The sequence below is a fragment of the Heterocephalus glaber genome, unplaced genomic scaffold, assembly GCF_053883595.1.
Source record: "Heterocephalus glaber isolate CG9 unplaced genomic scaffold, H.glaber_assembly_v1.0 deba00001673, whole genome shotgun sequence".
In the NCBI taxonomy this organism is placed as follows: domain Eukaryota; kingdom Metazoa; phylum Chordata; class Mammalia; order Rodentia; family Bathyergidae; genus Heterocephalus; species Heterocephalus glaber.
The window spans coordinates 6,559,658-6,584,586 of NW_028258410.1; the positions used below are offsets into that span (position 1 = coordinate 6,559,658).

The 24,929-nt window shown below is 35.8% G+C and overlaps 2 pseudogenes; both read right to left on the minus strand.

Annotated features, from left to right (window-relative positions):
- On the minus strand, window positions 1-969 carry LOC101717257 (olfactory receptor 4P4-like; annotated as a pseudogene).
- An 18,433-nt stretch (window positions 970-19,402) lies between these two features.
- LOC101721527 (olfactory receptor 5W2-like) lies at window positions 19,403-20,345 on the minus strand (annotated as a pseudogene).
- Between the last annotated feature and the right edge of the window lie 4,584 nt (window positions 20,346-24,929).

The following is a 24,929-nucleotide window of genomic DNA, read 5'->3' on the forward strand; positions in this document are numbered from 1 at the left end:
TCACTGAGCTATGCATAGACCCACGGGGATGTCTTTCAGTGTGTTTCTTTTACTTCCCATGATGAGGCACCAGAGTTTCTTGATGGCATTCTTTATCTTCATATTTCTTAGTGTGTAAATCAGAGGGTTGAGCATGGGGGCAATGATAGTATAAAACAGAGAGAACACCTTGTCTTCTGGAAAAGTAGTTGCTGGTCAAATATAAACAAATAGTAAAGGAGTGAAAAAGAGGACCACCACAGTGATGTGGAAACTACAGGTGGAGAGGGCTTTGCAGTGACTCTCAGCACAGTAGGACTTGAGAGTGTATAAGATCACCACATAAGATATCACCAAGACCACAAAAGTTATCAGTCCCATCAGTCCAGAATTGGCAATGACCAAAAATCCAATTTTGCTTGTATCCATGCAGGCCAGCTTCAGCAAAGGATACACATCACAGAAGTAGTGGTCTATTTCATTGGGACTGCAGTAGGGTAAGAAGACGGCGAGGATGACCTGACCAAAGGTATGCAGGAATCCACCTGCACAGGAAGCTACAATCAGGAGGTCACACAGGTGCTTCCTTATGATGACTGCATAGTGCAGCAGCCTGTGAATGGCCACAAAGTGGTCATAGGCCATCCCTGTGAGGATAAAGACCTTGATGCCCCCGAAGAAGTGCATGGTGAAGAGCTGGGTCATGCAGACACTGTAGGAAATGGACTTCTTAGTCTCCAGCAGATCAGTGATTAGCTTGGGGGTCACCGTGGAGGTGTAGCAGAGGTCTGACAGGGTGAGGTACCTCAGGAAGAAATATATGGGGTGGGTAACTAGTGGGGTGCAGGCGATGAAAACCATGATAAGTAAGTTTCTGATCATGATTGCAACATAACAGAGTACAAACAGGAAAAAGCAGAGGACTTCTATTTCCTTTTTCTGAGAATGTCCTAAAAGAATAAATTTTTCGATATTATTCCTGTATTTCATGATCCAGAGCAGTTTGCAGCCACCTGAAATTAGAAGAATTATTCATTACTGTGAGATGCATTTAAATATGGTGGAGATGCTGTCCCGTGGCATCGAACAAATTATACAGATAAGATTAGAAGGTGGAAGAAAATTTTATTTTCACTTAGGAAGATTGAAGGGAGAGTTTTTTTTCATTTTCTTTAAAATATCAATTATTAGTATTTTTTGATCCCTGAAATGAAGACTAGCATTGTAGAATTTGTGTGTGTGTGCGTGTGCGTGCGTGTGTGTGTGTGTGTGTGTGTGTAGCCATTCTATGAGCTTTAGTTAGCAAACATAACTGAATATTGTGCTCAATAGAACTAAAGAATTTACACTTTGGTTTGGAAAAATCAGATCTTTTGTTCTGTTTATAATTTTAAAATACACAAAAATTAAATGTTAATAGTGAAGATACGTAAAATACAAATATATGAACCTTAATATGTAGATAGTACAAGTTCCCACCATGTAACTTATGTGGAAATGTTATATGTAGAAATCATAAAATGCATTTGGAATCATGAAATTTCTATTGAGCTCAATTTACAAATTCATTCAAATTGGTATGTGTACTTGATTTACAATCAATGCATTATGTGTCACAGCCAACCAAAGATATAAGAAGAAAAGAATGTTAAATCCATTTATCAAAGCATTATCATATCAGAGGTGAAAAATATTTATTTATTTATTTATTTATTTGACATTTAGCTGGATAATAATAATTGATTTCTTTTAGATTTACTCTAGCCCAATGCATTACCTACTTGAATAAATTAACTTCTTATAAATTGATGAAAATGAATTATCCATTTTTTCCTAATTAAGCATTGGGAAAACGCACATTATTTTCCATTTCCACAGTATTATTTTAGTGTTGGGGCTGACTTTTCTCATGTTTACCTCCATTATTTTCACACCCCCCTTTGTCACAGTGATAAAGTAATGTCACACTAAGTGAACTAACATCCTTGTGATAATAATTGTTAACCCTTAGGAACCATAAAGACCTTTTCATGGTTTGATCAGTAGAATGAGGAAGAACTATTGAGAAACAAGCTTCTGATCACTTGATTAAATCCCACCAGAAGTTCTTTATTCCAAATATATAACACACTGAAGCTTGGTACTAAACTATTTTATACCCACTACTTCTAATATTGGCATTGATATATTTAAACTTTATTTTTAGTATTATTTTTATTAGTACATGTTTGCACTACTGAATGATTGCAATTATCTTATCTTGGGGAGTTGGTACATGTTCATGTCTTAATTCCTTTCTCATTTTTATTTATCATCCCCTTCCCCTCTCTTCCCTCCCTGCTCTTTCCAACTCTTGGTCCCTTTCCCATTTGCAAAGGCTAAATTTTCATCATTTTCCCCTTTTGATTATTTTTTGAAATCCCTTTTCCCTCTCCTCTCTCCCCCTTGCTCAATCCTATTCCTCTATCAATTTGAAAATCATCTCCTTACTTCCCATTTATTTACCTTCTATTTTGCTTTATGCATATTATACAGTTTTTCATATGAAACAATGCAACATTTCATTTTGTGTATCTGACTTATTTCACTTAATGTCAACTTTCATTCCTTTACCTATGAGTGCTCAAGTTTGTCTTTATAGCAGAGCCATGCTCTACTGTGTATAAAGTTTTTATACCTAACATTTTCCCTTTAGTCTATTAGCCATTTAAATTTATGTACATAAACATAAAAATCCATCTTTTCAGAATTGAAATTAATTACTATGAAATTACCTTCTGCCACTTATTATACCAAACAACAAAGAAGGGGTATTCATAGTGTTCAAATAAGCCATTTAATTTAATCAAACCCATTTAATTCAATCCAATGCTTCACTCTTTGAGATTCTTATCAAGGAATAGATCAAATCATGCTTTAAAGACACAATGTTAAGAGCCTCTTTTCAGACTGAAAGTGGAAAATTAATAGAAAATTTTAAAAATTATCAGAAGAGTATTTTAAAGTAGACTATTTTCTGTTATTTCAGATAAAACACATTATTTAAATAGAATAATCATAAAAGTTAACCAAATCCTGTTTATTAGAAGGAGAGGGCATTTGAAATGAACCTACTGTTTATTTTTAAAATTTTATGCAAAGCCCATGTGGTGCATGGTTCAATAACTATAATCCATGCTCCTGAATCACTTGAAAGCATTGGCTCCCCTATTTTCAAGGTGTCTCCAGAAATCTAAGAAGCATGACTCCTTCATGTCGGTAAGACCCATTTTGTATTTTCACATTTTTAAATGTATCACAATGTTAGTTTATCACTAGATACCCTTTACAATATTGAGCTATTTGGGCTACAATTACAAACTTAATCTCTTCCATCTCTCTGTATTCCTGCCTCACTGAGCAGTGGTAAAATACGCCACACCCCTTTTGAAGATTTCAATGTTTCCTTAAGTATAAATAACTGCTGAGTGTGAAATAGATCATTAAGAACTTCCTCTGGATCTGACCTAATGACATACAAAACAGTGGGTCAGCAGCTGGGGCTGAGGGATGGTCACCTTTCTTACAAAGACATCTAAGAAAGTTACAACTACACACGGAGGTTGATTCCTTATTTATCACTGACACTAAAGTCTTCTAATACTAAAACCACACCAAAGCGACTTTCCTCCCAGTCTCCTTCACGGCATGCTACGTTAAACTCCCTAAGCATTTTTGTCTTTATGCCATCCAAGTTCTCAGAAATCACAGTGCTTACAGTTCAAACTTTAGTGTCTCTCACCAGCTTACCTTAACACTCGGCATTACAGCAGCTAGACATTTTGCCATTCGTAACTGAGACTTATTTAAAATTCTACCAGAACTCCTACAGTTTTCAAATACAGGTTTCACTGACAACTACATTCCACAATATAGTACATAATCCAAACTTCTACACCTTTTGATTCTTATAACTACCTATTTTTATTTATGTTGCTTATTTATTTTGTTGATTATTACATGCTGTAGTCCAATTCTCTAAGGAAATTGTAACTTGGTGAGTGTGAGGATCGCAGCCTTAATTTTTCCTTTTCTTGGACATAAGGGTGGGGGGAACCCACAAAACAAAATGGTGTGACCAATTTTTGTGTTGAATCTTGGGTGTTTGATTTTTGAACAAATGATGCAGAATTTTTTTATATCACATTTTTGTTTGCCAAGTAAGGAAAATAAAAGTTATCTCCTGTTGATTTGTATAGTCTAATTAATTTATTAATCATTGAATTCTCTGTAGGAAGTATTGTGCTTGGTGGGTAAAAGAGGAAAATCACTGAGGCTTTACTGAAATTTCTATTTAGTAAGATGGGCTGGGGATTTAGCTCAGTGGTTCGGGGGCCTGCCTCGCAAGCACAAGGTCCTGAGTTCGATCCCTGGTACCGAAAAAAAAATTAGGCAGTAAGATAATAATCTGGTTCTCTCATAGTAGGATTGTAAATAACTAATTCAGTCAAAAATTGTGAATTCAATAAATTAATATATACATTAATATTTAATCAATTAGATAGCATCTGACAGCATCATACTTTAAAATATTAATTCCCTTCCATTCTTTATTTTACTGCACTGTAGTTTAATATTTTAATTATTACATGCATTCTCCTAACTAATGAATTAATTTAGTTTCAATATTTGAAAACAATGAAATGGAAGTCAGTTTCAATATATAATGTTATTGTCTTAATCTTTTGCCATATTAAGGAACTTTAAAAACACAGGATAATTATAGTCAAATGATAGAGATACTGAGGTCATAGTTTAGAATAGTCATCCTAATTTCTACCAATGTCCTGTGTATTGGCAGTAGAGTGACCGCATGAAACCCACAATTCATACTTGCACCATTTCTTAGTAAAAATTTCCCTAAAATCATAGTGGGCTCCTCTCTGGGTGATCCCCCAAATGTGTTTTTCCTTATTCTTCAGTCTTTGACCTACCCTGGAGGAATATTCTGATAGTCTTCACTGATTTCTTATTTTAACAGAAAGCCCAAGTTTTGCTGAATTGCAAGAGAAAAAAACAACATTTAAATATAAAAATAAGAAACACAAATCAAATCCACTTTTCACACACTGTAATTTCCTGAGTTTTCCTTGTCAGGTTTTCTTGATATCTTTCATGGAAATACAGATCACAAATTTCATTTTTATATCTCCCTATCTCAAAGTCATGAAAAAACATTATCACTGTGTGAACTGACTTAGCAGTTTTCAAGGATAAATGATCACATGTAGATTGTTTAAAAAATGTGAAGAAATGGTCTTCTTTATTAAGTTAATGGAATAATAGTTTTAATAATTATTTGTTGTAAATTTATTGTATGTGAAGTTTTCAATAAATAGAAAATTTGCAAATATTCATTAAATTTATATTTTAATAAGAGATTTAAAAATTATAATTCTTATTGCTCTTCAGATAATGATTAACTGCTGGTTGCTTAAATGAAATTTAACCTGTGTCCAATTCACTGGGTGGTTGGTTTAAACCTAAGATACAGGCAATGCTCCATGTCTGTCATAACTCAGAATTAACCAATACATTTAGTGAATATATAAATACATCTCCCCATGCATTCTGCAGAATTCTGAGGTTAGTACTTAACTACTTTCAAAGGGAAAGCTGTCTAATTGTTTTTAGAAGAAATTTGAGTCCTTTCCCAGTTGTATCCTAATATTCAAGAGAAGAAGAAGCTGGTATTTTCATCATTTATATTGGCAACTCTTTTTGCCCCTCCTTAAAGAGGAACTCAAGGGAAAATGAAGACCAAGAAAATTCATGGTTCCTCATGATTTCCAAATGGCATTTCCTGGGAAACATTGTACATGCAGAAATGTGATGTGGTATCTCTGTGAATATTGGCATTTGCCTTGGAATAATTTGACCAAAGTAGAGCAGAACACATTTAATGTTGTTCAAAGGTCTAAAAATAGGTACATCACACAAGTCATCTTTTTCACTGTGCACACATGGAGACTTACATGACACCATCTGGCATTTTTCTAGGAGAATATTTATGGATGACCTGGAAAGAAAGGACCTAATGCACACAACTCCAAAGAGAAGAAGAAAAACAGAAAATGCTGAGTCACAAATAGATGGGAAATATATATTTCCTAATTGAATAAAACTTTAAAAATATTAAAAAGGCAATACTCCAGTTTACATATGGAGATACATTTCAGACAAAATTTGTGGTAAGTACCATGGATCCAAATAAGACTGAGGAAGGAATACAGCTAGCTTTAGAGAAACAACACCAAGACTCTAGAGAAAAAAATACCTGCAGAGCTTGACAGGTGATGCTAGAACCAAAGAAAGTCATGGCAGACAGGTGAGAAGAGCTCAAGTGCTTCCCCTTCCACAGGCCTGTGGCCCTCTCCTACCAGCTGAAAACACAGAGGCCATGTGCTTCTCATCCTCCCTCCCACATGGATGGACATACTATGAAACATTCCTGGGGACATAAAAATCTCCCTGAGTCCCCAGCTCCCACCTTCCAGCTCCCTGCCTCTCCCTGATAACTAATATCAGGAAAAAAACTAAAGGATTTGAGGTTTCTGAGAGATGGAAGCCTATGAAAGAAGGGACAAGAAAGGGATTGGGGCTTTGTTATGGGAGAGAGGAGGGAGAAAAGTAAATCTGTGGGCTTCTTTTCAGTTTGACTCCATAGGCTTCACCAGGTCCCATGGAAAAGGTCAGTTATCACCTGAATGACCACTGAGTCTGCATAGCTTAAGACACTCAGACACCCAAAAAGGGGAGCTATGGCTTCAGACTGAGCTTATACCCTTCACGTTTGTTTGGGGTATTTTTGTTTTGTTTTTGGGTTTTTTTGGTTTTTTGATCAAGCTTGCCTTGAGCTCAAGGCAATCCTCCTGCCTCAGCCTCCCAAGTGTGCCACCATGCCTGGTTTGTGCCCTGCAATTTTGAGAGATGCAGGGAAAAAGAGAGAAAGAGAGAAAGAGACAGGCAGAGACAGAAAGAAAGAGAGGAGAGAGAGAGAGAGAGAGAGAGAGAGAGAGAGAGAGAGAGAGAGATCTGTCAAAAGAACAATGTAGAGGACCTTCCTCAGGCTAAAGTGTTTAGGATCCACAAGTGTATATGCTTTTGGAGACTGCTTTTTCTGGTGTGATCTGAAGACTAGCTCTCTCCACTGTGTTTCAGGTCTGGGGTTTCCCATGCTGGTTGTGTCAGAATCTTTGCTCAAGCACTCACTTTTTCTATCAGCTTAGGAGACTGTAGCCACTGAAAAGAAATCTCCAAGCTGGAGGCGTGTGTAGCACAAAAAAGGTTGCACAAACATAAACCTGAGTGATGTGTGCAAGGTATTTTTGCCTGTGGCAGAGCCTAAATATAAGAAAGAGAAGAGAATAAATACAAAATCTCCCCAAAAGTGACCTCACCTCCTGGCTCACCAAGATGTTACCATGAGTAATGGTTTCCGAGGTAGGTTCCTAGTCTATTATGCATAACAAGGAGCTGGATGTTGCATGCAATGGTAAAGAAACACCAGTGTTTAATTAGGTGACAGATTCCTCAGAGTGATCAGGCTCTAAAAGAAAATGGCACAAGTACCAAGGACACTGGGTTTAGGAATTTAAATGTTCCACCACATCTAAGGCACCTCCCATTAGATCTTCCAGAGCATGATTGACAATGTGATTGCCAGGGTGCTGAGTGAAGTCAGATGTGAGCATGACATGCAGCCCATATGCATGAACCTTCAATTACCTCCAAGTGAAGAAAGGTTAACATAGTTCATGCAGGAGTATCTGGTACACCTGTACCCTGATTTGGGATGTTGGAATTTTCTAGTGCAGGCTCAGGGCTCCTTGTTTTACTAATCTCTGCCTCCATGTAGTTAGCCTTAGGAAAAAGGCTGGGAGGTTTTCCTGGGGGATTGCCCGGGCTCAGGTGAGTGGTAGAGAGTGGTCCAGCAGCAAGTGGAGAGGAATAACCCTGTGACCCCAACTCTACTGTCCATACTATTTTGCCAATTTCAGTTGAAGTGCACAGTCTCTTCCAGGCTGACAACTGCTTGATCCAATTGATGCAGAATTAATGAGCTATTTATTATAATGCAATTTAGTATGATGCCACACATGATGATGATAGCTTTGGATGTAATAGCCAAACTCAGAACCCAATAGATTTGCAGTGTATATGCACTATATTTCTCTTCCCATTTCAGCCCCTGTCTAACTAAAATTCCTCTTCATCTTGCACACTTGACAGCTAAAAGTAAAGCATGACATTGTAATAGTAAAGGGTTAAAATTTACAAAGTATTCTTCTATTGAATTTATCAGGAGGCTGTGTTGACATGCTTAAACACTGTGGAATATTCAGTATGCACTAAAATGGATTTGGTTAGTCATTTATATTAACATGCACTTAAATGCAATAGATATTACTTTATGAGCCTTAACATGAACGAATAAAAGTGAACGTTGTTAGGTTAAAAATAATTCATAAATTATCCTTATTATTGTCAAAATTTAACAAGACACAAGGATCAATATAAATTTTTCTACGAATTCTAGCCCATCCAAAGGAAAACAGGCAAGGGGAAAGGAAGTGGGAGGGCTAGGGAAAAGGATAGAAGGGAATGGGATTAATATGAGAAAATGGAAAAATAGGAACAAAATCTTTGTAAATTGGGAGGAATGGAGGGGTTGAAGGGAGGCTGGGCAAGGGTGAAAAATAAGAGCCAAGAGAGACTATGTAAAGGTGCAAATTTCTAATGATGAATGTCATTATATTGTATACCTAAAATGTACCAATGATTAGAATGAATAATCCATAATGCAAAATAGGAAGAAAAGGACCAAAGGGGTAGGGGTAGTGGGAGGGGCAGGGGAAAGGAAAGAAGGGAAAGGAAAAATGATGAGAAATGGAAAAAATGGAAATAAAGTCTTTGTAAATAGGGAAGGTTGGAGGGTGTGAAGGGAGGGCTAGGAATGGGGAAAAAATAAGAACCAAGATGCATTATGTAAAGGTACAATTCCCAGTGAGAAATGTAATTGTGTTGTATACCTAAAATGTACCAATAAAAGAATTTAACAACAACAAAAAGAATGCACTTTCAGTTATATGGCTCAAATCATACCATAATAAAACCACCTTCTTCTGACTTAAAGCAGTACAAATTTCTTTAAGGTACACTGAAATGCTTCAGATTCCCAAGAAAATCACAACAAAGCTCTCTAACAAAGAGTTCAAGAAATTGGGATGGTAAACTGGCACACGAAAAGTCCTAAATTTGTCTCAAGAGCTCCACGTTGGTTCACAAGAAGCCCTGAAGACAGGGAGAAGAAAGACAAGACTAAGTCAGTGCGCATGCACCAGGGCTCTCCAAACCTTGGGACCACAGGTTCCTGAAACACTGTCTTTCTATTTTACTAAAACTGCCACAGGGCAGTTGACTCTGGCTTGGAGTTTTATTCCTTTCCTCCAGGACAGAGTAGATAAAGGCAAATCCGCTGCAGGCGTCATGTCCAAGTGACTCCATCAGGGGACACTAATCCCCTCAGGACTCCATTTTGTTATCGGTAGGGCCAGGCAGAAACATGAATCTGGGCCTAGATGATCTGGGTTCATTTACCAGCACACCATCCACAGTAGCAGAAAAGCCCATATATGTAGAAGAAAAATAATTTATTCTCAATTTGGCCAAATTGGGAAAGTGGCTCAGCTGTTCCAACCTCAAAAGCACCAAAGCACTGCAGTGTGGAGAAGGGCCAGAACCACAGCTGGGTCAGGTGCAGTTGTGGTTTAGCCAGTCTTTGGCCACCAGGGGGCGCAGAGAGAAGGGTTAAATAGCAGTTCTACTTGGTGTCAGGGCTGGCCCTGGATACTTCCCTCTTAGCATGAAGAAGATGGAGAAGTGACATCAGCATTCCTAATTTTCAAAGATCCATTTTAACTTCTCAGTATTAAAGTAGTATGGGAGCAAAAAGGAAAATAAAAACTAAGAAAAGATTTTAAGTCATGAAATATGATTACAGAAACAATTCCAAATATTATTTAAAATCATTTAGAATGAATAGAAGACTCATAATCCAATTTGAAACCCATTTGTAACAGAAAAACTTCAAGAGAGAACATGCCAAGTTTGGTGGTAGATGAGAAAGGACTGATCAAATGTAACCACCAGGTTCTCTCCACAGAACTGGGTTCTAGAGAGCACAGAAAGGAGAAATTATGGGATTCAGCTCTGTGGCAGATATTTAGTATCCATCTTTCCATGATAAATCAGAAGATGTTCTCTGGCAGAGACAGATTTTCCAATATGTGCTTCTCAGTAAGTGATATGTCAACCTTCCTTGCCCCCACCTTACTTCTGGTTCAGTAAGACTAGAGTTAAATTAAGAGTTTTCCTATAAGAATAGCAGAAAGTCAAAGGGAAATTTAAAAAATAGGTAGTACCTGGCCTTCTAATTTTCTTGAAAGAGTGCTCCCTAACCCAACATTTTGATATGTAAGTAAAATTCCCAGAAATGTCCAGAACTCATTCATTTTTGAGGAGCACATATCTAAGGAAAACCATCTTACAATTCCTGGATCTGAATGTCTCAGCCTAGGAACTTTTCTGAGGGTATAACATTTAATATTCTCCTAGACATAAAGGGATTTTTAAAATTATCTGTTTATTTTATTAAATTAAATTTTGACAATAAATAAATATGGTTAAAATTTACCAGCACAGAGTCCAGAGATGTACATAGTTATTAACTCACCACAGCCTCTAAGTGTTTCTATTTTAACCTTCCAGTTTTTTTATTTCTACATAAATTTGATTACCATTTACTATAATACTTTAATGAAACTATGTATCTTACCTAATTTACTGTTTAGGAATCTAGGATTTTCTCAATACTCATGAGAAACCCAAGAGTAATAAAGGATTTATTTTATTTTTTAATGCAGCCATAGGTATTTTTCATTAAGTGAATTTACTGTTTTAATGGTACTTAAAAACTCAAAAATTATTAGTATAAATATGAATATATTATCAGATATGTCAATATATGTGTACTTTGTGTAATGAAGTTAAACAAACTTGCCTCCTCATTTTCCATTTGTTCATGACGAAAACATTAAAAATCTTTTCTCAGTTTTGAGATATTAGTACACAGTAATGCTTTACAGTCATCCCACTGTGGAATACCATACTACAAATTTCTACTCACATGGAAGTGCAACTTAGTACCTACTGATCAACATTTCCACATCCTTTCCTCCATTCTGATATTCAATAGTTAGTAACCACTGTTCCTCTTTGGATCCCAGCCAGATAAAAAATTTTATGTTTTGCACATGACTGAGACAATGTGGCACTTGTTGTTCTGTGCCTGGTTTATTTCTTTAAACAGAATGACCCGCCTGTTGTTGCACATGGCAGAGTTCCATTCTTTATGGGTGAACAGAATTCCATTGTGTTTATGCAATACATGTTCTAGAATTCGTCATTTGAGTCATTTGAAACACATTTTGATTTGTTTAAATTTCTTGGTTATTGTTGTTTTGTTTTGTTTTGTTTTATTTTTTCCCAGTACCAGGGATGAAACCCAGGACCTTGTGCTTACAAGTCAGGTGCAGTGCCCCTGAGCTACATCTGCAGCCCTTCTTGGCTACTGTGAAGAGTGCTGCAATAAATGTGGTGGCACATGTGTCTCTTAGACATATAGATTTCATTTCCCTTGCCCATAGGCCCAGGAGTGAGATTTATGAGTCATATAGTAACTATAATTGTCATGCATTGGGGCACCTCCATACTGTTTTCCATGATGAGTGTATGAATCCATATTATCCTCAAAAATGGTGAACATTTTTCTACTTCTTCCTATTTTTTGTAGCACTTGATATATATTTTATTATAGCCATTATTATAGGAGGTGATATGTTACTGTGGCTTTGATTTGCATTTCTCTGATGGTTAATAATTAACATTTTTCATATATCTGTTCATTTTAATGTTTCAATGGATAGAGTTGCTCTCCCTGGCTTCTACCAGTTCAGATTTTATCAGAATGGTAAGGCAGGTATCCTGGGGATCTTCTGTTGGTCACTGACATTGAAAAATCCAGTTCTTTGCTTAGAGGTTCTGTCATTTCTTCTTTTGAAAGAAAACATGGGGAATAAGCTGCTTGATGTTGTGATGGCCAAGCTTCATTGTGTCACCTTGATTGGGTTAGGAGCTGCCCAGGGGTTTGAGGGAGCACACTTCTTGTTCTGTCTGCCTGGGCCATGGAAGGCTGACTTTGTTGTTACATCTTTTCCCTGTCCCTTTCCTCCTGGATACTGCTCCCCGTGCCTGCTTTCCAGTGACTATAACTTTCCTGCCTTGAAGCTAGCTAGCTAGCTAGCATGGACAAAATTCCAAAAACCATGAGCTAACTTAAATCTCTTTTCCTTTAAATTGTGGGTGTCAATTATTGTGTTCCAGAGCTGACTAATATAATATTAGGCTCAAAGTGATTTTTGAATGTGACACCAGAAGCTCAAATAACAAAAGCAAAAATTAATCTGTAAAGTGATTTGATTTGATTTCCTTTCCCCTACTCTTTCCATGTCACCTACTCCTTTAAAGATTTTCTTCCTATTTCACAATATCAATTATACATTTTGATCCTTATTTACACTTTTAGTTTTTCACACCAAAGAAACTATTCAGTATTTACACATATGTGTATTATTTATTTCACTTCTGAGAATGAGGGTATGGTTTAACATAGAGTTATGGGTAGAATAATGCCTTCAGGAGAATATTATTTATGAATCATAAAGGTGGAAATTAAAACAAGATATATGAACAATAAAAGTGGAAAAAAGCAGAGAAGAAATGACTCCACTGAGAATTGAAGAGTAGACTTTACAAGGACCCTACACTTTTCCATTATGTTTTCTTTGGAATCATTTTGAATAGTTAAAAATTGGCTCATTTTTATGGGTGGAATGAACAGTCATATATGTATTTTGTAATGATATAATCAAGGTAATTGGGAAATCCATCCTCTCAGATATTTATCATTTCTTCTTTTTGCAAGAATAAAAATTGTTTCAACTGCTCCGAGTGCAGAGGAGGCTTCCTAGCTGCAGTACCACTGCTCTCAGCATATAGGAGGTGAGCTGCACAGGCACCAGCAGCAAACACACACACACACACACACACACCACTGCCAAAATGAGGAGACACATAAACAAGTCTCAAAACCAGACTTCCAGATCACCTACAGTAACCCCACAGGGAAACAAGATGGAACAATCTGATATTCAACTGCCTGGCCTCCCTGAACTAGCAACAAAAGAGGGTCTGGAAAAAATGAAATCAGAAATAATTTCTCACATAATAACAGAGATTGTACCCATAGTGCAAGATATGATTAATAAATCTAGAGAGGATATAGATAAAAAAAAATAGAGGTGCTGAGGAACATGGTGGAATCCCAACATAGGAAACAAATGGAATCCACAAAACAGATGCAAATAGATTTCTAGGAAATTAAAAACTCCATTGAAAGTCTATGCAGCGGAATGAGCCAATGTGAGGACGGAATTTCAGATATAGAAGATATTATTACAATTAGCGACCAGGAAAAGGAAAATTACTTTAAAATAGTAAGGAACCACAAGAAATCAATCCAGCAGGTGCTAGACGATGCAAAGAAGAATAACATAAAACTGATTGGAGTCAATGAAGAGACAGGAGAGTGTCCAGATGACATAAAAAAAATGTTCACAGAAGTAATGGCAGAAAACTTCCCAAGCAGGGGAATAGAATTTGACATACAAATAAGTGAGGCATATAGGAGTCCAACTAACCTTGATCAAAAAAAATCTATACAGAGGCATATAATTGTTAAGATTCCAGAAACCCAACAGAAGAATAAATTTCTACAAGCAGTTAGAGAACAGAAACAAATCACAAACAAAGGAGAGCCCATCAGAATCACAGCACACTTTTCAACACAAACCCTCAAGGCAAGAAGAGCTCAGAGTAATGTATTCCAAGCCCTAAAGGAAAACAGCCTTCAACCCAGATTGATGTACCCTGCAAAACTATCTTTCAAAATGGATGGAGAAACAAAATATTTTCATGACAAAGAGCACCTGAGGAATTTTGTGAATACCAAACCAGCACTCCAAAAAATTTTAGACAATATCCTAGGAAAAGACAAAGAAGATCACAACGCCAAGAAACAAAGCAGAATAAATCCATCAGATGTGACAAGAAATTAAATGCAAATGGGGAGAATCCAACAAAAAGAAAAAATCAAGACAATGATAAGTCAACACATATCAGTTAGAACCATCAATGTTAATGGTCTTAATTCACCAATCAAAAGAAATAGACTGGCAGAATGGGTGAAGAAGCAAGATCCAACAATATGCTGCATACTAGAAACACACTTAATTCAAAAAGTAACTCATAGACTGAAAGTTAAAGGGTAGAAAACAATACACAATGTGACAGGAAACTGAAAAAGAGCAGGAGTAGCTATCCTCTTTGCAAATCGAGTGGATTTCAAACCAATATTGAATAAGAGAGACAAAGAAGAACACTACAGCCTTGTAAGGGGTACAATCCAACAGGAAGAGACTACAGTCATAAATATCTATCACCAAACAATAGTGCATCCAACTATATAAAACAAATACTAACAGACATGAAAAATCATTTATGCACTAATACAATAATAGTGAGTGACCTCAATATGCCACTGTCACAAATAGATAGATCAACTAGTCAAAAAATTAAGTACTGAAATACTAGAACTCAATCAAACTCTTGAACAAATGAACTTAACAGATGTTTACAGAGTGTTTCACCCCACCAAATCAGAATACACATTCTTTTCAGTTGCACATGGGTTGTTCTCCTAAATAGACCACATACTCACTCATATAACATATTTAATTAAATGCTAAGGAACTGACATTATCCCCTGTATATTATCAGAACATAGTGCAATGAAATTGGAAATCAATAGCAAAAGAAACCACAAAATTTTCATAAGCACATGGAAATTGAACACACTTCTGAATAACCAATGGGTCACAGAGGAAATTAAAGAAGAAATCAGACAATTCCTTCAATTAAATGACAATGACAACACAACATATCAGAATCTATAGGACATAATGAAAGCAGTCTTATGAGGGAAATTCATAGCAGTGAAAACTCATATTAGGAAAACAGAGTGAGCCCAATTAAGCAACCTGATGCTGAATCTCAAGCTTCTAGAAAAGAAAGAGCAGGACAAACCCAATGCTCATACAAGGTAGGAAATTATAAAGATCAGAGCAGAAATCAATACAATAGAGACTAAGAGAATGATATAAAAAAATTAATGAAGCCAAGAGTTGGTTCTTTGAAAGAATAAACAAAATAGACAAACCCTTAGCCAAACATCAGAAAAAGGAAAGAAAAGGACAAAATCCATGCAATTAGGAATGAAAAGGGTGAAATTATAATGGACCCAGCAGAAATCCAGAGGATCATCAATACATACTTCCAGAACCTATACTCCAATAAGATGGGAAATACAGAAAAAATGAACAGATTCCTAGATACATACAAATTATCAAAGTTGAATGAAGAAGACCTAAAAATTCTAAACAACCCAATATCAATGAATGAAATTGAAAATATATTGAAAACTTACCAACTAAGAAAAGCCCAGGTACGGATGGGTTACCTGCTGAATTCTAGAAGACATTTAGAGAGGAACTACTTCCACTACTCTATAAACTCTTCAATGAAATTGAAAGGGAAGCAATACTCCCAAATTCATTCCTGGAAGCAAGCATCACCTTGATCCCCAAAGCAGAGACAGACCCAACTGAAAAAGAGAACTATAGGCCAATCTCACTAATGAACATGGATGCATAATCCTTAATAAGATACTGGCAAATAGAATGTAGATCATCAAGAAGATCACACACCCTGAGCAAGTGGGATTCATCCCAGGATGCAGGGATGGTTCAACATACAGAAATCAATCAGTGTAATACACTATATCAATAAAGCCAAGACAAAACCATATGATCATCTCAAATGATACAGAAAAAGCATTTGACAAAATCCAACATGCATTTATGATAAAAATCCTACAAAAAATTGGAATAGTTGGTCTCTACTTCAATCTGATAAAAGCCATTTTTGAAAAAGCAACAGCCAATATGATACTAAATGGTCAAAAAGTTAAATCCTTCACACTAAAATCAGGAACAAGACAAGGATGTCCACTATCACCACTCCTGTTCAATATACTTTTGGAAACATTAGCCATGGGAATTAGATAAGAGAAAGAAATAAAAGGAATAAAAATAGGAAACGTAGAAGTCAAATTGTCATTATTTGCAGATGACATGATACTCTACATAGAAGACCCCACAAACTCCACCAAAAGTCTTCTAGACTTAATAATGGAATTCAGTAAAGTAGCAAGGTCAATGCACAAAAATCAATAGCTTCCCTCTACATGAACAACAGACTCACTGAGAGAGAAATAGGCAAAGAATTCCTTTCACAATAGCATCCAAAACACTGAAATACCTAGGAATCAACCTAACAAAAGGAATCAAAGACCTCTTTTCTGAAAACTATAGCACTCTGATAAGAGAGATTAAAGTTGATATCAGAAAATGGACAGACATCCCTTGCTCCTCGGTAGGAAGGATCAACATAGTGAAAACGGCCATACTTCCAAAACTGCTATATAGACTCAAAGCAATCCCAATGGAAATCCCATGAGCATACCTCATGGGCCTGGAGAAAATAATCCAAAAATGCATTTTGAACAAGAAGAGACCCAAAATAGCAAAAGTAATTCTAGGCAACAGAGACATGGCAGGGAGTATCACATCCCCCAACTTGAAACTATACTACAAAGCTACTGTGATAAAAACAGCATGGTACTGGCAAAGAAACAGACCTAAGGACCAGTGGAACAGATTAGAAGATGCAGAATCAACTCCAGACACACTGAGCCACCTCATCTTCGATAAAGGAGCCAAACACCCTCACTGGAGGAAAGATAGCCTCTTTAATAAATGGTGCTGGAAAAATTGAGTTTCAACTTGCCAAATACTAGAACTAGACCTATATCTCTCACCATGCACTCAACTAAAATTGAAATGGATTAAAGATCTAAATATTAAAATAGAAACACTGAACTGGCTGGAACAGAGGTTAGGTAGAACTCTTGAACACATTGGTGTAGGAAAAGATTTTATGAACAAAACTTCAGTTGCCCGTGAACTAGATCAAACAATCAACAAATGGTTCTCTTCTTATTACAAAGCTTCTGCACAGCAAGAGAAACCACCAGCAGTGTGAAGAGACACCCACAATGTGGAAAAAAATTTTCACATGCTATTCCTCAGTCAAAGGTCTACAATCTCCAATCTATAAAGAACGTAAAAAATCAGACCTCCCAAATTTACAGGACCAATCCAAAAATGGGCATCTGAAATGAACAGATATTTCTCAGATATAGAAGTAAAAATGGCAAATAAACATATGAAAAAATGTTCAACATCACTGGTGATTCGAGAGATGCAAATAAAAACAATGCTGAGATTTCACCTCACTCCAGAAAGAATGACTGGTATCAGTAAATCAAACAACAAATGCTGTTGGGGCTATGGGGAAAGAGGAACACTGTTCCATTGTTGATAGGAGTGTAGACTGGTGCAAGGACTGTGGAAATCAGTATGGAGATATCTCAAAGAACTAGGACTAGAAGTCCCATTTGACCCAGATATTCCCCTGCTTGGTATCTTCCCCAAAGAATTAAAAAAATCATGCCACAGTGATATATGTGCACTCATGTTCATAGCAACACAATTTGTAATAGTTAAAACTTGGAAGCAGACCAATTGCCCATCAACTGGAGACGGCATAAAGAAAATGTGTGTTTTTTTAATAAAATGGAGTACTACTCAGCCATAAAAATGAGATAGTAGATGCACTTATAGCTAAATGGATGCACATTGAAGTGATACTCTTAAGTGAAATAAATGGGACACACACACACACACACACACACACACATATATATATATATATATATATATATATATACCAAATAGTTTCTCTAGTGTGAGAAACTAAAAGTGTAAATAAGGACTAAAAGGTATAATGGATAATGTGAAATGGGAAGAAAAGGGGCAAAGGGGAAGGGGAAGTGGGAGGGTTAGGGGAAAGGAAAGACGGGAATGGAATTAATATGAGAAAATGAAAAAATGGAAACAAAGTCTTTGTAAAAAGGGAGGGATGGAGTGATTGAAGGGAGGGCAGAGAAAGGGGGGAGTATATGAACCAAGAGAGATTATGTAAAGGTGCAAATTTCCAAAGATGAATGTCATTATATTGTATACCTAAAATATACCAATATAATTTTAAAAACAATTACAATTGTTTCTTCTATTTATATAAAATAAATAATATAGCATGATTTACTATACTCATCCTGACATGCAGTAGAACCATTTTTCCTAGAAAACATAACAACTCAATAAATAATAAAAGAAAATAAAAATCCTTCTCAAACAAATACTAGTGTGAAAAAAAGAGTACAAAACTTCAAATAGATATTTCTCAGAAGAAGACATTTAAATTGTGCAGAAGTATATAAAGAAATTTTCAATGTACTAATCAGGGAAATCTACTCTCCTCTTTTTTTCTTGCAACTTTGACTTTCTTTCTTTAGCCATTCAACTGACCATTCCATGATTTCTAATACCAAAGTTGTCATCTAAAGCAGCTTCTTCTCCCAGTACTCCTCCATTATGTCTCCATTCATTGTTCAGATATGAAACTAAGTGTCCTCATTCACAGAATAGTTTCTTCTTTACATACCAGATTTAGATATTTTACTTTTACATAAAATGTCCTGCATTTACTTCATGCTAATTTATAATTTATTTCTTAATATTTGTATGTTTAGCTATTCAATGTTTCTAATTCCTAATACATTATTCAGATCCATAGCATTACATTCATTTCACCATGAATTAAATGAACACACAGGTACAAATGGGCATTTACTGAACACTCACTAAGTCTTACAATAAAATCAATGCCTACAGTACACATCAAATAAATGACATTTTTACACATTAAAACAAAGACTGAAAATATTTCAAAAAATAAATATTTCCATGTCTTTGAAAGATATATAATAAAGGATAAAATATGTAGGAAATTATATATATATATGAGATCATTAAAGATATATATTGATATATTGGAGATTATATATTGATATATTGGAGATTATTGACAAAACTGTCTGTTATAAATATAATGTGAAGAAACCAAGCATATACATTTTATGTGTATGTAAACACATATTAATTGGCAGTATATACCAATTAACCTAAGACAAAATTTTATATTTCAACCTTTTTTTGGTGTCTCTCACATCCTTGCTCTGTAGACCATAAACCAGGGGCTTTAGCATGGGAATCATGAGAGTGTAAAGCAGTGAGGTCATTTGTCCTGATCTAGGGAGTAGGAAGAACTCGGGCAGAAGTACATGAAGAGGTTACTTGGAAAATGGTTCCTTGGAAAATGGAAACTGCAGTGAGGTGAGAGGCACAGGTGGAGAAAGCTTTGACTTTCCTCTCAGCAGAGCAGATCTTTAAGACTGACAAGATAATATAACAATAGGAGACAAGAATGCCTGAGATAGTGCTCAGTTCTATGAAACCAAAAATAGTAAATATCACTAATTCATTAACCTGTGTGTCTGAACAAGATATTAAGAAGAGAGGAGGGACATCACAAAAGAAATGATTAATCTCATTAGACCCAGAGAAACACAGGCAGAATGCCAATAATGTATGTGTCAAAGAATCTACTACTCCCAACAGGTAGATACTAGCCACAAGAACAGAGCACAGCCTGCTGGACATGTCTACTGCGTAAAGCAGGGGGTTGCTGATAGCCTCACACTGACCAAAGACCATCACTGCCAGCAGCAGACACTCAATATCTACAAACATGTAGAAGAAGAAGAATTGCAGAGCATAGCCAACAAAGGGAATTGATTTGGTTTTGGTGAATAGGTCCACCAGCATCTTGGGCCCAACTGCACTGGAATAGCAGAGGTCAGAGAAGGAGAGATGGCTGAGGAAGAAGTACACTGGTGTGTGTAGCTGGGAGTCCACTCTTATAAGGGAGATCATACCAAGATTCGCCAGGACATTAATGAGATACACAACTAAAAATGTGGCAAATAGGGGCATTTTCATTTCAGGGTTATTGGTTATTCTTGAGAGAAAGAATTCAGTTAATGAGGAGCAGTTTCCTTCATCCATTTTTCTTTGTTCTTACTCTAAATTGTAAGAAAAACAAAGAGAAATTATATTAGAATTTTATTTTTCTATATATCCAAAATATAATAGTTATAAAACAGAATGTGAATTATATCTGTCAATTGTTTTCTTTATCCTCAGAAAGCAGCAGAAACAAATGGCCATCTAAAGAAGCAAGCAATATCTTATGAAAAAAGAAACAACATATATAGAAATAGGGTTGATGAAATTTTATTCTAAATATGTATAATTATTAATTGCCTTTTCTGCATCATCCATTCTCAGACACTAATTTGAATATACTAAAAGCTAGTTCTAGATCAAAAGTTATATGTAATGAACCCGAGTTAGAACTACAAGGCAGAACACAAAAGCAACATCTCTTACAGTTCCCAAAATGATCACATGCATCACAATGCCTAAGAAACTGTACTACATTTTCTCACTGATATCATATTAAATGTAAGTTAATGAGTGAAAATTATTATGATACTGTCTGGTGTCCGTAGGTTTCACTGAAAAGTAAAACATTTAATTGGACCACTCTGCTGCTAATCATCCCTGTCATATCAGAAGTTTTTGAAGATTTTTGTGTAACTCAGCCAGTTCCCAAAGATGACCCTGGAAAAGCCAAAAGGAAGGAATAAAAATAAGTGGGAACAACAGACTGCAACATGCACCTGTGCTTACTGTTGGCTTTTATTTTTCCAATAACAGAGATTGAACTCAGGACCTTGCTCTTGGAGGCAGGCACAGCACCACTAAGTTAAATCCCTGGCCCTTATTCTTGGCTTTTAAGTGAATTTTTCACAAAAATTGTAATGGGAAAAGAAACAGTGCAAGTTCCTGTAACATATGAGCCTCAGATTTTTATGTTCATTATGCATTTCTGTGTGTATGTGGCATGGTGTCTGTGTATATTTACTGCTACATGAAATCCAGGTGCTCAGCTTTCCTCTAGATTAACAACTACAGATGCAGTCTATATGGACTTGAGTTGGTATATGTTGGTACATGTAATATGTTACCTGTATTATTTTTACTTCCATAAAGCAAGAACAAATTTTACATTCACATGAAACATCCTACTTGCAGAAAGATTTTGAAAAGGTATTGTTTACTTATAAACTGTGAAAGTGAAAACTTCACAATCCTTATTACAAATGACAAATGAAGGGCCTGGGATTTAGCTCAGTGGTTCTGCCATCTGCCTCCCAAGTGCAACGACCTGAGTTCAATCCCTGGTACCAAAAAAAAAGAAACACAACAAAAAACCAAATGACAAATGAAGTCAACTTCACATAAGTCTAATAAGAAAATATCACTGGCCATTAGATTCCAGAATGTGTTTAAGTGATTAAGCAAGCATTAAATCATTTACTAACACATGTCTCAGTTTTAATTCCCTACTTTCTCCAAAAAAGCAATGTTTTTCTTTTCCTCTATTGTTGCAATATAGTCACTGAGAAATCTACTGAGGTGACAGAGACATTCTGTACTCACTGCTGTTGTCTGAACCATACACATATCGTATTTATTTTCACCCAGTTCCTATGGGGAAATAAATCTCATAAGTTCCCGCCTCCTGTGCATTTTGTGATTCAGACATGATTGTTTACCCTCCTGGCTCAGGGTCCCCAGAAACCCTGTAACAACTGCGAAAAGTCCTCATTCTTCCTCGGTGTCACTGAATTGATCACTGTGAGAAACTCAATGAGATCATGCATCACACCCTCTCCCAGTGAAGCTAGACATCTACTGAAGCACATCCTCAACCTTATGAGTTTTATGTCCTTTTGTTTTTTTCATCATGTTTCCTCTATTTCTAAACATACTCTTGCCTATCACATTTGGAAGTGTGGCAATGCATCACAATGATTTTTTATTAATCCTTGTCTGATTCCTCTCCCCCAACTCAATTCCAAACACATTAATCTCAATTATTTTGCACTATCTGTGACACCTACTATGCTCTTTCTGATGGGTTTTTCTTAAATTACCATACATGTATGTCTTTGCATTCACATAATCCCTAGAACACAGATTTGCAATGGCAGTGGAACTGTAAATATGTGTTGTTAAATATTTTCCAGCTGTTAACTTGGGAGACACTTTGTAAAAAGTAGAAAGAAAGAAACAAGTTTGGGATAGATAGACTATTCCCATTTCCTGCACTTCCCATATATCATTATCAGTACACAAATTCATTTCTTAAATAAATAGAATTTGGCTTTTTGCTTGAAATAATTTGCCTGAAAGCAACATGTGTTTTCAATAGTGGATCATTATTATGCATATGAAGTATATTAGTATAAATCATCTGAAGAAACATGAATTTCCATCTGTGTTGTGAAGTCTGCTAGTGACTGTAAGGCATAATAATATATCCCTTTATATTTGTCTTAATTGAGTTAATTTATTTTTATCACAGGATGAGTAAATAAAAAATTGCATGCACAAAAATATGATATAACAGTGCATAGGTTTAAGCAATGTGTACAATGAAATTACCTGGGTGATTCCAGTATCTTCTCAAACCCAACCCAATCCAAGAGTTCTCGAAGACACAGTTCTGCAAACTTCCAATAAACCTAGTTAATGCTTCAGGCTAACATCTTTAAAATATTTTTGACTGGGGAAAAGTGTTCCTTCATGATACGCTTTAGTGCCTTGTCATGTTTTACCATCATTTATTAAGCAATTGTACCAATTATAAATATAGAAAATTATTGCTGTAGAGATAATGAGACAAGCTCATTCTAAGCAATTTCAATAATTAGTCAAATATTAAACTGAAAACACTGATGATTGTGTGCTTCCTAAGAGCTCTGACACAATTGTTCTCTTCCCTGGTGCACATTTGAGGGAATGGGAATCATCCTAGGTCCACACTCATTAAGTGACTCCCTGTCACCAGGCATGACAAATCTCTTCAGGTTGCAGATGTTTAAAAAGTAATTAAATATTGCTTTCCTAACACAGTGAGCACTGTGGGTGACATCAGTCAAAATAATTTGAATTTTATGTAACACAGGGTAAGAGTTGCAGAGAAAACTATCTACATAATTGTTTTATTTTAAAACTACTTCAAGACCTCTTTCACACTTTGTTCAATAGGATACAAATCAGAGGTTTCAGCCTGGGAATCCCAATGCTATAAAACAAGAAGGTAATTTCATCTTGACCTAAAGATTAGGAAGAATCAACCAGAAATACAAGAAGAGCAGAGTGCCCTGGAAAATTGAAACTGCACTTAATAGGGAAGTGCAAGCAAAGAAAGCTTAGATCTTCCATCTGCAAAGTAGGTCTTTATCACTGACAGGATGGTAAGACAGAAAAAGACCTGAAAGAGTAAACGATAATGGAACCAATAATGGTGAATATCATGAAGAAATGATTAATCTCATTATATCTGCAGAAACACACATAGAATGCCAATACTTTATTTATGAAAGCATCTGCCATTTCCATCAGCCAAACTCCAGCCTGGATTTGGAAGCACAGCCTACTTGATATGTGTGCTGTATAAAGCAAGGTGTCACTAATGGCCTTGTGCCTATCACTACCAGCAGTAGACACTCAGAACTGTACTTACATGGATTATGAAGAATACACAGCACAGCTGAAGAATGTAATTGAATTGTTCTTGGCAATGAATCCTTTCAGCACCCTGAATCCAATTGCTGAACCTTAGCAAAGGTCACGGAAAGAGCCATGGCTAAGGAAAAACCACAGTGGAGTGAGAAACAGGAAATACAGTCCAATTAAAATCACCATGCCAAAAATCACAAGAGGATCAAGGAGATGAACAATTACAAATGTGCTAAATTGAGAAAAATTGATTCCAGAATTATTGGGAACTCACAAGATGAGGAATTTATTCAAGAAAAGGTGATTTTGTTCATGCATTCTTTTTCATTCTTCTGAACTGCTAAGAAAATGTCTATTGGTAGACAAAATTTTCCACTCACTTTGACAATCATAAAAATACAATATTCACAAAAGGGTTTACTTCAGTAAATAATTCGATTCAAAGAAGGAAAGGCTTATTTTGCCAAATAGTTTTGAAGGTTTACTGAAACCTTCAAAGTCAGATGTCCTCTTAGATTTAGCATCTCTTCCAAGAGAGCATATGATAGTGGTTGTACATATCAAAGGAACCTGCTCACTTCATGCAGTCAGGAAATAAAAAGGAGGGATTAAAAATGGTGAGCTATAAATATAGTATGTACTTTCACTTTTTTAAATGGAACAGCTGGGCTAAAATTTTCTTTATCATTAACACTTGAAGTAATATAATAGGCTTCATTTATTAATACATGTTTCATTTGATATATTTTTCTATTATAGTTCCATTTGTGAAGATTGTGACTTTTAGTTTATCAGCCATCATTTTTACACTGGTAAGGCTTAAAAACAAGCAAGCAAGTAAAATTTGTAAATAACATTTGTCCCTTCAGTCTTCATTAGTTGTGTAATTTTTTCAATTCACTTTGCCTTTGCAGGAATTTGGGTATATTCTTTGTAGTACTGTTGAGTCTCACCTGTAAAGATCATGTAAATTGGATTCTCCTCTATTATTATAGA